The sequence below is a fragment of the Pezoporus flaviventris genome, unplaced genomic scaffold (assembly GCF_033815535.1).
Source record: "Pezoporus flaviventris isolate CSIRO_AGI_PZ_B2104156 unplaced genomic scaffold, CSIRO_AGI_Pfla_v1 ptg000013l, whole genome shotgun sequence".
Lineage (NCBI taxonomy): Eukaryota > Metazoa > Chordata > Aves > Psittaciformes > Psittacidae > Pezoporus > Pezoporus flaviventris.
In genome coordinates, this window is record NW_026892561.1 from 18,550,533 (window position 1) to 18,566,467 (window position 15,935).

Sequence of the window (15,935 nt, forward strand, 5' to 3'; positions counted from 1 at the left end):
AAAGTTTTCTCAATATTACCTACATATTTTCTCTTCAACAGTTCATCTCATCCCTTAAAGTTGTTCCTGTGTTGTTCTCTTAAATCCTCCTCATTCTCCTGTTTCATGTATTTGAAAAAGGTTTGTAATGTCTTGATCCTTTAGTACCAAATATGCAAAAATTAAAACTTGGAAACACCTTATCTTTTTCATAGGTTCATTTTTTTTTCCCAGCAAGTATGCTGCTGTTCCACAGCTTTCAGGCTGTCAGTATTTGTCTTAATAAATAGAATGGAACTAAATGCAGTATTTCTTATGCAGTCCAAATAGATCTACTTCCTCATTCTTTTTTCTTGATTCTTCATTGATTCATTCTTTCATATTGACCTTGCAGTTTCTGTATTAGTACATTTCCAGCATCAGACTGTGACTGCTATAATTTAGTAATCTTTGCTTGGTTTGGATGGAAAAAAACCCAAAGTAAAAGCATTCTGATGTAGTAGGAGCACCCTGAATTTGTGTTCAGAGGCAATGGAGCACCAGTAGCAGCCAAAATCTGACCTACTGCTTCCTACTCCTGTATGGAGTCTAGAGTACCTACCTACACTTTCTTAAGAGACAACCGAATGTGTAGAGGCCAAAGACACAGGTGTTCAATGCTCTGTAAAGCTGGTATACCACTTTTGACAGTAGAGGCATGTATGTTGGCTCATCTCCATGGCTATTTCCAGTCTATTTTACTTCTCTACCCTTGCTGCTAGCAGGTTCTCTGATAGTCATGCCTAATCTTTTCTTTCAGGGCTTTGTCTAAAACCTGGACAGAAATTATCATACCACTTTTTTTTTTTTAATGTCGTTTGCTAGGAAATATTTAAAATAGCAGATAACCTAAGGGATACTGGGGTGAGGTCCATGGTCTTTACAATCATGAAGCTACAGGAATCTTTTTGCTCTACTTATTTTAAACCCAGCAGTCTATAACCGATAATCCTGGCCTTTGTGGATGCTTTGCAGTTAGGTCTTCCTGTGTTGGCTTGGTCTTACTGGGTTTTGTGTCATAGGTTGTTTTGTTCCTTTTTCCCTAGTACAGGTGTTAGTAGGAGGCCAGGGCTATACTTTCCCAAGCTTGTCTCCAATCTCTTCTTGATGCAGTCTTCCTTTGTCATTTTCTACCTTTTAGCACATTCTTTTGTTTCTTGTTCTTTCTTGTGAGTCATTCCTTTGAGTCTGAAGTTCCAGGCAATGGAAAGGTAATTGCTTGGACCAGCTCAGCTCTATTTGCATATTTCAGAGACATCACCTGTCCTTCAAGTCTGTTCATTCTTCCTCCAGAACAATTTATGAAGCAATTCTTTTGCTTTCTTTATTCTTAAACAAAAATATTTTATGCCATCAACACCTCCCACGTTCTTTGAGTTCTTTGGACAGGTATCTGTGTCCTCGCTGCTTCATTTCTTGTATGTTCTCTTTCTGTTTTACTGGCAGCAAATGACATGTTGCTTTCGGTGGCTTTTGCTGATGTGTGTGTAAGTTTGGCAGTGCTGTCTACCTGCTCTCCGTACCAGCCACCTACAGCTTACTGCCTACGTGTGCTTGTCCTTCTGACCCTTTCTCTCACACTGTGCCTCTGTAGTACCACTGTTGTGGTGCTATGCTGCAGTCTCAGCAGTGGGTTCAGTGATCTAGGGAGGTTCACCGTCACGGGCTGACTGTCTTGCATCTTTGTTCTCTAACTTTGTTCTCATGTACATGACTGTCTCTGTGGGCACTTCTAGTCCTTACAGTTTTTGAGACAGTCTCGGTGGCTGTATTTCTATTTCCCCACAAAGCCTAAAATTCTAATCTGTGTCACATGTTCAATATTACAAATCCCCATTGGCTTTAAGCATTCAGTTTGGCCTGGGAGTTCGTATCTGCAGGGGCTGACCACCCAGAGGCAGGACAGCACTTTTTTTGCTCAGCAGCATTGAACATATCTCTAACTGGGTTCATGTTGCAAGGGATGGGGCTGGAGGTGGGTACATGACACTGCAGTGAGGGGGTTAGGAGCTGTTATTGATTGTTTCTCGTAACAAGGCGGTTATATGGCACAGCTTAAACAATAAAAATAAAGAATAAAAAAGCATCCAGATTTGCTCATCAGTTTTAGACTTCCATTTGCTGATTGCAGTTTTGGCATCTCTTGATTCTAAATACTTCCTTTTCCTATTTCTTATATTGCACACTTACCAGTTCCAATCTCAACAGCTTGTCATGCTACTAACTTCAGTGCCATCCTTCCCCAAACACTTAGAGTCCTTCTTTGTATTTGCTTTCACTGCTGAAACTTGCAGGAGGATGTAATGATTTTCTATTCCTATATTAAAAAAAAAAAAAGTTGCCATTTTAACTTGTTTGACACAACTTCACCAGTAACGCACTTAGTAAGATTTCTGTTGTGTAATGAGAAAAGTTGCATGTTAGGAATCTGAAGAGTATAGACCAGTCTCTAAGACAAAGCAGGAAGAGAGCTTGAGTTCAAAGAAACTAGACATTCATTAGACATCTTTTTAAGCTAATAAAGGTTTGAAATTCCAGTGCTGATGTTTCTGGGGAGAAAGCTGCCGGGCTTATTTTTCTTTCTTTTTTTTTCTTTTTTTTTTTTTTGTGTGTGTTATGATTTGGGGTGTGTTTTGGTTTGTTTTGTGTGTTGGGAGTTTTTCTTTTTTTGTTTGATTGGGTTTTGTTTGTTTTTTTGGTTTGGATTTTTTTGTTGGTTTTTTTGTTGTTGTTGGCTCTTTTGTTTTTTTGTTTGTTTTTCTTTTCCAAATATTATTCTGTGCTTTGAGTAGAGGAGGGCTTGTTCCTTTGCACTCTGGACCAATATTCAATGGGAGTAAAAATACCTCTGTTGCTGTGTTGGTGTGGGAGCATAAAGTTGTGCTGTTCAGGGTAGTGGGAGAGGACACCTGGGGAAGAGACAGTCAGTCTCCTGAAAAAGAAAACAAATTTCAGAGAGAATAAAATAGTAAATGCTCTATTGCTGGAGGCTCAGAGCAGTCCAGTAAGCTGGAAAACCTGCAAGAATAAAGTAAATTGTTTTGTCTGGTCGCCAGTGGGTGTTTTTGCAGGAAGAACTGCAGGGGGCAATATTTGATAAGGTGGCTGTCTAGTTACCCTGTGCAAAGGACTGGGCTCCATTCCCCCTTCTTTCTGTTGAAACAGCCTTTTTCTCTCACCTTTCAAATGCGGCAAGCAAGTTGAAAATAAAATGTGGAAAAGGGAATTTTCAATTTGAGGATACACTGAAAACCAGGAGAAACAATTTCCAGGCTTGCGGAGGATCTGAGTTTGAATGTGTGCTTTTTGTAGGTTGCACCAGGTGTTACTGAAATACTCTTAACAATTGATTTAAATTGGTAAGTCTCTTGTATTGAAGTAGGGTCTCAAAGCCAACTTAAAATTTCTGTAGTAACTCAAATATAAACTGTGTATCCAGTTAAAACAGGAATTCAGAAAGCCAAACCTGAATTTTTTTTTTAACTTTGGACTCATTGCTCAAATCTGGCCTGTTCATGTCTGGAGCAAGAAGCTGTGCTCTACAGTTTACAGGTTTTACGTTTAGTCAACTTCTAAGAATTGCATTAGGGAATGGTAAATCATGCTGTAGCTTAAGGCTAAAATCTCCAAATTTTTTTTTTTGGTTAGTACTGCAGGTCCATGTTATTTCTTCTAGAAGTTAAAAAAATGCATTAGAAATAACAGTGGTCTGTAAACAAAATGAGTGTACCCATCATGTTTTCCTTTTTTTGTCTATCCATCAAACAGATGTCTCCCTTGACAATCTGTCCGAGCAGCCACTGTTTGTGGTTGAGAAAGAGCAGCAGAGTGGTGTGGGCAGGATTACAAGGGGGATGGGAAGAGCAGAACAGTAAAGGACCCATTGAGGTCTCTGCCTGTCATGAGCAGCAGTGTATTCATATACCTGCTGTGCAGTTAGTTTGGGTAAATATCTCAGTTTATGGCTTGCTATACTGGGAAGTCAAAAACTTTGAAAATAATGACTTTATTTCTTTTGTAGTATAAAAGCAATTTAATTGCATTGTGTAAAGCGGAGACTAATAGAATTATTGCTTTGCCCAGTAAAGCTTGCCTTCCCGTGCCGTGCTAATGCAGCATGCTGGGATGAGGAGCCTCCTGTGTTCTTGTGAGCAACACGGCAGTGCTGCCAGGGTCTTTGCTCTTCACTGCTCCCCTTTCTTTCTGGGTTTGTATAGATCCTTGTGTGTTACTTTGCCATAATGAATTTTGTGTTTGTTTATTTTTACCTAAAGGTTAATAATTGTACATAAAGTTGTGACAAAATGCAGAAAACAAACTGCACTGTTTTATTTATATATACACACATACACACACATAAGCTCCTATTTCAAAGGATGACCACATTGGAAAAAACAAATCACTGAGAAGTCAGCCTCTAATCAGGCTCTTCCCCTTTAAAACAAACCAAACAGCAAGCCTTGTTTTTTGGTAGTGTTTTTTTGTTTCTTTCATTTTTATCCTTTTAACAAAAAAGGAAGCACTAGAAATTAAGAAAAAAAAACCAAAACTTATCTATGTCAGGCTTCTAGCTCTGGGACATGTAAAACAGCAATATCCTCTGGGTTTAGGCAAGTTGCAGAGTAGGGGTTTTGGTGAACCTCATTTGGGGTATGCAGTAGTTTGGAATATGTCTTAAGAGGGCTAGACCTTAATACACAGATGGATTCTTCTGCCCTGCTACCTTTTGCCAGTGTGAGGGACAGTGCCTAGCATGCAAATAGAATTAGTGGTAGGTGCAGCCCTCCTGTGGGAGGGAGTAATCTGTGCCGTGCATGGCTAACAGAAGCTCACAGTTTGTGTGCACCTTATTTATACATGCAAGACTACAGGCAGAGTGACCCCCCTTGTTTTAGCCAAGCTGGGAAAACAGTGGTTTATTGGCTGCACAAGTTAGGCCATGAATGTTCTGCTTTTGGAGCATGCTTTCAGAACCAATTTCTCTTACTAGCAAGCGGATATTTTCTTGTTCCTGTTGTGTAAGGCAGTAAGATACCACACTGCAAACATGAACTAAATTTCCCTGTACTTTTGCAATAAAGGCGGATGATGTTGCATCCTTTGCTGCTCTGTACCTTCTCATGAGGGAAGTGTGCTGATGCTTTAAGTACTTGATATAGGTTGTACTCATAAACAAAACTGTCCATAGGTTATTTTCTGTCCCTTTCTTTGCACATGTAACTGCTTATCAATTTTATTCCATACAAGATAGCTCAACCTTGGCAAACCAAGCAGGAAGTAGTGTGTTACCTACCTGCTTTGTTGTGTTGACTGTTATTCTCTGAGCAGCAAATCAAATTCATTTTCCTACTTATACTTGCTGGTTTTTAAAAGCATCACAGGCTCATGGGCAGTGCTAGTCCTTGCAGTACTGTGAGGGTAAGAGGGACATCCCTTGACTATTGTTTAAGGGAGGAAGCAGATTAATAAAACAGTATGTGTAACTTCTGTTTATAATGATGACAGTGTAGATGGGAGCTGATGATTGTTTGCCAAGAACCCATGGCCTGAAGATGGAGGTGTTAGAGGATGCTTTGTTCAAACAAGTGACTCACATGCCAGGCAGTGTGCTGCTGTGCTGGTGGAGTTGTTGTCTGTGGTAGTCTGGGATTTTCCTGTGAACAGGCTTCATAATTTATAGGGCTTTTTCTGTAGCTGCGTTCTGTTGTAGAGCCCAAAACAAAATGCCACATCCAGAGTGAGATCTCCAGTTTTTTGAAACCGTGTTTCTAGCAAGCTGTGCAGAAGTAAAAAAGTTAAAGTGAAAAAGTGTCTCATAGTAGAAATACAAACAACTGGAATATGTGTCAGCCTCCTACCCCTTGGGAGTCTGTTGGATTATTCTCTTTGATTTTACATCTCTGAAGAAATTTATGGTCTCAGCTCCTTTTATTTATGGCATTGCAATCCTTGTTCAAGCGATTGATTGAAATACAACAGTGCCAAGCTGTAAGCCTGTATTTTAGAAAGGTTGAAGCTTAGAAAGCAGGCCAGCAGTGCAAACAATTGTGTATTGCAAACTGGACTGGAATCCTGGACAGAGGTTGCCCATGTTTCTCTTTCTAAATTTCTTTAAAGTAAAAAATTATCACGCTAAGGATATACCTCTCTTCTCTTGCTCATTTTAACCTGCCTGGTCTTAGTAAAGCATACTGTATGTTAAATACGCAATCTTACTAGCTCTCCAGGGGTTAATTTTTTTGCTTGTACCAATGTTAGCCTCCATTTTTTCAAGTGGGAGCCAGCAGTGCTGATGCACTACCTGTTAGTGTACTGTGAACAGCATAATGCATTCTCTCACAGCTACTTGAATGTAGTAATTATTTTCTAGACTTTCAAACAAAAAATTGGGGGACTTGTTGGTTTTGGCTATCAAAGTAGGGCTTTTTGTTAAACATTTAAGCAAAGATGAAATATTCTTTCCTTTTGAATTTTTCAATTAATTAATTTTCATTATCCCACATTAATGCAAAAAAGTATCTTGTACTCTCTGGAATGTATTCTGAAAAAAGAATAATTGGACATATAGCTCTGCTTTGCTGATGCTGCTTGTGTTGCTGCAGCACAGTGATATGTGTGGCATCCCAGTGTCATGAATCCTTAAGATTAAGACACTGCATGCTAGCCAGATATATCAAAGGCAACTGGAAGAAAAAAAAAAGTAAAATTTTAATATATGTATCAAATTAATGGCATTCAATTATGACAGGAGGTAATAGAATGAGGCAAGGTACTTTAGTGTGTAACTTCCTGTGCAGCAGGGACCTAGTTGCTTTTTTTCCTTTCCCACTTAACAGATAAGTAACAGAGTTTGCTCTATGGCTCTAGTGCACAGGTAGCAATTCCACAGGACCTGGCTATTCTGTGATCCTTCAGCTGTGGGATTGGAGGCATGTGGGACAATTGAACTCTGGGATCTTAAAACTTTAGTTGAGCAAGTGCTCTTCTAGCTGAGAAAGCGTACCAGCGAAGGACCAAGGTAGTTGCTGCTGTGGCTGAGTGGACAGAAAATGGATAGGTGCTCATACTTCCAGGGACAGCCCAAGATCTTGGTTTAACTTGAGGTGGCAATTTATTGCCACCTTGAATTTGTTTGGAAGTCAGACCACAAGCTGAAATGGCTAAGATGTAACCAGGTATTGCCCCTTGCATTTTGGCCTTGAGGTGGCAGTTTCTGGCAAGATTAAGGAAGGGTTTGAAATGCCATGTGCAGTTTTCATTTGTTGCAGATTTTAGCAGCAATGCTGCTTCTCCCCAGCAACAGAAATGTGGGTAACGGAAGTATTGAAAAGTTTGTTTTTATGAAGCAATTGTGTGAGGCTGGAAGCAGAAAAGACCAGCGTTGTGGCATGAGAAGTGACTCCACCAGCAATCAAAACTTTTGTGTTAAGTTAATTTCTGTACTGAAACTCCACTACCTAAAACAAATTGGAAAATTGAGCTTTTGGTAGTGCTGAGCACCATTAAAAATTGGTGTCTGGGGAGGTTGCAGCATGGGCTGACAGAGGAGAGGTGTTGAACCAAAGCACAATGCTGCCATGGGCTATCAGGGGAGGTAAGCAGGCAGTTAGATGCAGTTAGGAGCTTGGGGCAGAGGCAGAAAGTGGAGCAGGCTGAGTCAGCCTGATGTAACAGGAAGTTTAGAAGGGGAGGAAAACCAAATAGGAAGTTGCAAGGGGAGGTGAGGAGGACCAGGAGAGTAAGAGGACCTTTCTCTGCTCAGTCTTAGCTTCCTGCTGGCCAGGTCACTTTCCAAGCAGTGGAGAGCCTGCCTGACATCCATTCCCCCAATATTTTTTTGGGGTGCCCAGAAACCTAGAAAAGCCTGATCAAATGCACCCAAGTCCTGCCACCCTGCATAGCAAAGGGAGGTGGTCAGTGAGGGTGGGAGGAGCAGGGGGACAGTATCCTCTGCTTGTGGCATGAGGTGGGCATTCAGTATATGGGCTTTGAATTGCTCTGCAGCTCATCCTGGAGCTCACAGTAGCTTCTTGTCAAACTTCTGTTCTTGTTTTGTCCAGAAACTCACCAGGCTGTGCTAGCAGTTTGACTGCTTTAAATGGAGAATGGTACAACCTCTTAAATTTTTCAAAGTAATGTAAGCTGTTGAAAAATTTTCAACCTGGTTTGTCAGAGGCTGTTAAAATTAGGATTTATGTAGAAATTACAGATTTATCTTACTGTGGAATATATAATGGCTTGATTTTTAGGTGTGGAGTTGTAGACATGTACTTGATAGTATTCAGACACAGGAAGGGTCCATGTACCCTGCTGCTTCACAGGGCTATGTAAAGGCTGATTTAGAAGAGAGAATGTGTTAATTAAAAATGGCATATGCTTTTGGTTAGGAGAAATAGCTTTAATTTTTTTTGTGTGTAAAATAAGCTATAGCATAATTATGCTGTTTCTGTAGTGAAAATACAGCTTTTCACGTTAGAAAAAGGTTTTAAGTGGTTATGTTTAGCTTGCACTTTACACAAAGTATGAAGGAGGTATTGAGAGTAATTACTAGAGATTAAGATTTTGTTTGAATGTTTGGTAAGGCATTTGTTAATGTCTTGTAAAGGCAATTTGTTTCTTAAGAGTGGAAAATAAGTTGTATCCTTTAAAGAGCATGTTGTCTAGTACTTAGACACTTGGGCACTATCGTACCCAATTACTCCTATTGTAAGAAAAGATGGCACTCCTTAAATGTCTCTATAGCATTCTACAGTTATTTTGAGCTGAACTAAACAACGCAAAACACGTTAAGGCTCTGACACAGCGCAATGCACAGCGCTAAAGGCTGTTCAGCAGGCAGCTGTCTCCAGATCCTACTGCATCCTTCCGGCTGAGCCTGCAAAGGATTGCACAATAACTTCAGAAACCTGTTCCTGCTGGGATGTTCTGTACCTTCTCTTGTCTCTTGGGGGACAGAGGCCTGTGAAAAGCTCTTCATTCTGCTGTTTCTCTGTCTGCAGAACTCATAAATTCACCCTCTGCTTCACAACCTAGATCTGTTGGAGGAAACAGATTTCAGTGGCACTGGGCAAGCAGCCTTTGAGCTTTTCCTTTTGTAAATGGGAAATTTTGCCTTTGCTGATGCTGTGTTGGCCCAGTGTCAGTCCAGCAAGTAGATGACAGGATGTCAACAGGCAGGCTGGGAGTAGGGGCAGATGTCCTTTCTTTATTTCTCAAAAATTAGGGTTGACTTCAGCTTTCCAGCTTCAGAGCTGGAATGTTTCACCCCAAGCTATGTAGCTGTTCAGTGTTTTCAGTTTGGCTTGGAATACATTTCTTACTCGTACAAATGTCTTTGTAAATCTATATGAATTAATATCTTGTGATTTGCATTAAAAAAAAAAACAATGCCCCCCCCCCCAAAAAAAAACAACACAACAACAACAAAAAAAAGCACACAAAACAAAAAACCCAAACAAACAAAAAAAACAACCCAAAACCAACAGCAATTGCAGTACAGGCTATGTTTGTATCTACAGCTTGGTCCCCTCTGCCTGGGCATTTGTGGATTTTCATATGGAGATGTGACAGAAGTGTTTGATTGCTTCCAGGACTGACAATGCAATGCTCTGTGTTCCTCTCATAAAAGCTCTCCATTTCTGTAAGGTGCCTTAAGCTGGAAGAATGCAAGCAGGCCACTTGCTTCATCCTTTGGTCTACAGACACTGGGAGTCTGCAAGTTACTGCAGAGTCCACAAAAGGGACATAAGGAAACAGGAGTCTGCTAGTGGTTTTGTGTTTGCCAGCTCTATATCTGTTTTAAATTCAAAACAAAAAAAAACCAGAACCCTCTAAAAATCAAAAAACTATTGGAAGCCATTCCATTAGATTTTTTTGATTGAAGATATTATTCCTTCCATGCATATGTTGATGTGTACAGTGAGTCATGAAATCATGGCTCCTAGCAAGTATAGAACTTGCTCAAAATTATGTTAAGCATTTTACATTTATTTCCTTTCCCCTGACTGTCTTTACTACTAATTTCCAAATGTGATTATGGTGCAGTTATTAATTAACTCATTGTAGGTTAAATGAGTAATCTACAAGGCTTTGTTCTAGATCACACCGCTGTTTAACTATGACGTTAATTATAGTATGTTTGGTTTTATTTTTTGAATGTAATCTTGAAAATATTTTCCCTGTCTTAGATTATGTCTTTTTTCAAGAGGAAATTCTGTGAAGAGATTTAAAAGAATCAGAAACTTTTTTATTATTATTGTTATTATGTAGCCATTAATGGCAATATAACACAATGGCATTAGACAGTCCCTGCAATATATAAACTGAAAAAGCCCCAACCCTGCATTATCCCATGGAGCGTACTGCTGTTTTGGTAGGACAGTATGCTCAATGGTACAGACCCCCAGTCGTCTCTTGAAAAGGCTCCTGGTGCTGAGTCATGTACACGCTCTGGCTGAGCTGCTGCTGGGAGCCAAGGAGGATTGTTGAGAGAGGAATATTAAAATAGTCTGTTTATGATAGCTATTAATATGACTGGTGTGGGGGGTGCAGTGGCCTTTCGTGAAAGGTGGCTTTGCATCACAGTGTAATAGGGAGGGTGCCCTCAGCCAAGGTGTGCTTTCATCTTGTTTGGATGTAACTGGCCTCTGCTAGTATGTAGAGAGTGGCAATAAATGCTGAGCTCACCCATTTTAGTAGAGAAGGGAGGATTTTATGAATCCCACTCAAGTATTTAATAAGGTGCCTAGTTTCATAGATGGCTTAAAAAAATTCCTTTGGTAGCATCACCTCTGAAGGGTTAATATTTACCTTCCCTCCTGCTGCAGGTAGTGTGAAGTTCAGCTGAGCTGTAGGATGCAGGTGGAAAATACCTTTGGAAGGGGACATTGTTTGTCCTCATTTCATGCTTCATTAGCTGCCCTGCTGGGGGACTCTCCTGCATTGCTGTGGGGTCAGGAGCCCCCCACAGTGCTAGGACATCTCTTCCCTGTTCAAGGGCTTTGGTCTTTGGACCACCTGCATTTGGGGTGGAGAGCATCCTCCTCCCCTTGGTTGTCCTGGCACTGGCCTTAACTAGCAAAGGAAAAGACAGCAGCAATTATGGCACACACAATTAACGAGCTTCTAATCTCCAGCCTTGTGTGTAATTGCTGCTGTCAAATACAATTAGTGTCTGCCCAAGTTCCCTTCCCAGGGGGATGGCCAGGCCACAGCAGAGAGGAAGGGAGGGGAAGGGGTGGGGGGGCAAGGGTCTGAAATTTTAGGAGAGTTTGTTTTCTTGTTGCCTCCCTAATAATCTCCACTCCTCAAATTGTGTCCAGAAATGTTAATCCAGAGCATTGAGGGGACATGGTGGCCAGCAAAGCAGGCCTTGCAGTCATGTTGGGTTAAGTCTGTGAAATGTCTTCTGTAAAATCTCTCACCTGCAACTATATGAGCTTAATTACAATTCAGTTAGCACACTTCAGGGACTTACATGTACCTCCATGTGAGCCTGATGGGGTTACAGGACATTACCTGTCCCATCATGGCAGTAGAGACTGGAGTTTTTATCATCTCCCAGTTGTAGTCTAGGGAGCTGGGACACGAGCCAGGGTTTCTCCTACTGCTGCCAAGCAGACCTCTGAACATCCAGTGCTTGCAGCTCTGCCAGGCTTGGTGACTTGATTGCACCCCAGAGCCTTGAGGCATCCTGCGAGGCCATGGCAGATCTTGGCTGCTTCTCCGGTGGCTGCAGAAGGCTGCCACTTTGCTGTCGAGGAGGGCATTACACTGTGCTGCTGATGCGTTATATGCATCTTTCTGCAAACTGGCACTGGGCAAGGTAACGTGTGTCCCTGGAGCAATGCTGGATTCTACACAGGAAGGTCAGAGTGTGCCATGCAGACACCTGCACCTGAATGAATGGGTGAGGTTATAGGAAGGTGAATTACACAGAAAAATGCAGATTGAAATCTGCACTATGTATTTGCTGCAGCAGAAACACATGAGAAGTTTTGATGGTAATAATTTTGTTGGGAGTGTTTCTTGTCTCCATCCCATAAAGCTGGATACAGCTGCTACTGTGGCTCAAGTTGCCTTAGGCTCAGAGGGAGAGAAAAATAATACAACAAGTAGCCTCTGAAAACAACCTGAGATAACTTCTTCCATGCACTGTAGCGGCTCAGGTGTGAGATCCTGATGTATAGCTCTCATTTAAGTTGCCTTACTTTTCTGTTTCCAAGATGCCTCATGATGAAGAACTTAAGTCTTGACTGTTTTAAGGCATTATTCACTATAACTTCAAAGATAAGTATTTTGATTACATGAGCTTTTTTTACTGATGGCTGTTTTTCTTAAATATCTGCTTATGTGAGGCTACTTTAAAGGTTTTGGATGTGGAGAAAAGCCAGAGTGAGATGTAAGGGAGTTGGGGGGATGATAGATGTGCTGTGTAACTCGGCCGTGTGCCTTGCCAAAGAGCTATTGCTGCTGTGTGCTGGTTGCCTAGACGTGCAGAACTAGCCAAGTAGAGTTCTCATTTTGCTTTGTATAAGACTGGGATACCCTACATTTAACCCATGCCTAGGATCTAGCTCTTTTGTTAACTCCAAGTTATGTGGGGTATTTTGGATTTTTTTTTTTTTTTAAGGTTTACTGAAACCTGTGTTATTCCTGCTGTTTTGTGGGATCTTTGTAGAACTTCTCTGTACCTTTCTATCAGATTCATAACATATGTGTCATGCATATAAAATACACCCTCCACATAAAATAGCTTACCATTTTACCAATAGCATACCATTCCGTCCAGTTCAATCCCAGCTAATCACAGATGGTAAATTCACTTGCATCTCTATAACGAGTTCTGGCACATGAGTTTGAAGTGAGTCATCAGAAGGGCCTTTCCAAGTGCCATCTTGTTAAATCTTTTATAGCTTGTTTTGTGTAGATTGGAACAAAGCTTGTGCTTGGAGATTAAAAATAATAAATCCCTGTCCTGTCTTCAGGGATATAGCAAGAGGCTGGCCCACCAAACCAACCCTGACAGGAAGCTACCACTCTTCCTCTTAGATGGTAACTTTCATCCTGCTCTCCAAAAGTGCAAGAGGAGAAATGGGTCATGCTGTGATTATGGGAAACTTTTAAGACCAGAATAGAAGGTGAACTTGAAAGCCTCACAAAGAAAATGTTTGTCTAATTGTTTTTTGTTTCCATAATGATTAGTATGATAAAGCTATCTTCTCTTTCTCCTTTATTTTTTCAATCATGATTAGGCTTTAATGTTGTTAAAGCTTATAAGTGAGTTTGAGCTACTGTCTTGTTGAAGAGAAGATGGACCTGAAATTTTCAGTGAGGCATTGGACAGAGTTTTTTAATGTGTCTGTCATTATATGTTAACCTCTGAACTGGGACACAACGTCTATTTTATGGCTGACAACAATTTAAAAGTATATATCATGACATCGTGGATAAAGGAAGAAGGGGGAGTGGAGGGGAAAAAAAGAATTAATGATGTTAGCAAATATTAGTCCCTGTATTTCCATTTTGTTCAGAAAGTGGTTGTCAGGCTTTGAGGCTGTCTGGAGCAACATTGTCAGTGACAGCCAATCGAGATGCGATTGTACCTTGAATCGAGCTGCTCTTTTATTGACAAATACAGTGCACTAAGACAGGGATAAGGATACTCTGCTGTCTTTTCCAGGAGGAATGTAGCTTTTCTCCTGGCATTCCTGGTGACATTTGAGAAGGATAGTTCTGGGCTTAGTGGAGTTCCCTGCACCAGGCAGTGAGCACATTGGGAGTCAGGGGAGTTGAAAATGTCTCTTAATGAGTACGTATGCTGCATACTGAAGCACGTATTTGCCCATGATTCATGCTAGCTTTGGTCAACCAGATCCACCTACCGAAGTTAACTGTCAAGACTAATAGTGACTTGATATCAGCCTTAATTGTACACAAGCAACAAAGAATCAGTGGGCAAGAATTAGGGAAAACCCAGAGAAATTCCAGTGCCTCTTAAGGCCCAGAGCTTTTACGTGCTACTGCCTATGCTTTGGCACTCGAGTGCAATCCTCCAGAGTTTCTTCCAGTGCTGTCACAAATTCCCCTTTATTCCCACAGTTTTTAACTAGCAAGCCCCTCATGCTCATGGAGCCCACAGTAATTTTGCCTTTCCTACAGCATGCTCTCACATGGCCCTGACTATGGGTAATACTGCTATCATCTCTGTCAGATTCAGGTTGCAAGTTATGGGAGCCTGGGATCATGTTATTTCTTAACTATCATTAGTTACATGTGCATCTGTAGTGCTTTTGGACAGTGCTGCCAGCAGTGAAAGAAATTGAGCTGAATTGAGAGCCACATAGTTAATTATTAGTGCCTTTTTTAACAGAGGAGAAAGAAAATTTGCAGTGTCAGTTTTTAATTTCATTGTGGTTTTTCTAGGTAATGTAACTTTAAACTTACTGGTGATTATCTGTGTATATGTAGCATTTGCTTTATCTTTCCAGCTTAAGCCCTTTTCTGCTGTAGAAATATCAAGAAATTTAAGGAGGAAAGTGCATCTGCACATTACTGAGCACATCGGCCAGTATGAGCGATAAATAAAAACAATAGCTGTGACGTGGTTTGGAAGGAGCAGCTGCTGTCTCACCTCTTTCATTACCCAGTTTGGTACATCGCACTCAGATATTGCGTGCAAGTCCCTGGCAGGCTGGGTAGTACAGATATTGGAAGTGGGCAGATGAGCTCATGGTATAGGCAAGTTGTCAAGGGCGGCTGGAAAGAAACCAGTTTGTATCTGCGTCAAGGCAGAGTTAACATTTTTGGGAAGAAGCATTCCTCATATCCTGAGCAGATTCCCCTTGGGAAGTTCAGTGGTGATGAATGGTGGAGTCTTGATGCTGTCTTTCTTGGCTTTGCAGAATAGGGGCACACATTAAATCCTGAGAGCAGAGCTGAGACTTCTCCTGTACATTTTTCATAAACTTGTTCTACATATTGAGGACTGTGGTGGAATAAACTTGGTTCAACATTCATAAGCTGAATATTGAGTTACCTATTTCTGTGTGAAAGAGATAAAAACTACTTGGATAAAGTAACTTGTATATGGATTAAAAGCCACATAAAAGAGAAGTTTTTGGCTGAGCATTTTTGGGAAAGCTTTTATCGCTAAGATTTCCAATGACCATATGTATCTACTTAATCAATATGGTTAATCTTTGATAGAAGTGCATTGGTTGTGCAAAGTAGTGAACTTAATCCAAGGAAACTTTTTTTTACAATTTCTGCCTCTGGAAAGATGAAATGTATTTTCTCAAGTGTTGTTTCTGACTTGGGGGGGGTGGGGGAAGCAACAACCAATATTGATTGAATGACCACTGCCCCTCAATACCAAAGAAGATAGACTAGTTGTGAGTATAGCTTTGTTTTATAGAAATAACTCTTGCATGTACTAGCAGATGATCTGAAATTAATTTTCAGATACATATTTCCATACAAGTGGTATGGAAATAACTGATGGACAGTAAGGTTCTTTGCGCATCTTGAAAAAATTATTCAGCATTGCACTGTAAACACTGAAGCCTTTTCCCATCAGGAAAGAACTTTGTGTCACATTTAACTATGTAATTTGAAGGAAGCCTACTTGCCTAAGCTGGTATTCCTAAACTACTAGGAATAGTTTGGGAAGCCAATTTCCTTTCCATTTTTTTCTTAAATAAAAAAAAAGTCTGTGATACTTGTAAACCTAAATTTTATAACTTTGGGTTGGTACAGAAGAGAGAACTGAAAGGTGGAGCTTGTTGGTGTCAGACTGGGCAGAATGTAGAAGTAAATGTATTATGGGGAAAACAGTAAATTGATTTAAAACAAAAGTGACCTAAGGAAGGAAGACGAATGCAAACATGGTTCACTTTTTAAAAAAATTAACATCCTTC

General features: G+C 40.6%; 1 protein-coding gene across 3 annotated transcripts in view; it reads left to right on the top strand.

The window, feature by feature from the left end:
• The window catches only part of ACBD6 (acyl-CoA binding domain containing 6), an 86,355-nt gene that overhangs the window by 9,658 nt on the left and 60,762 nt on the right, over positions 1–15,935 (top strand). The gene's annotated exons all lie outside the window — the stretch shown is intronic.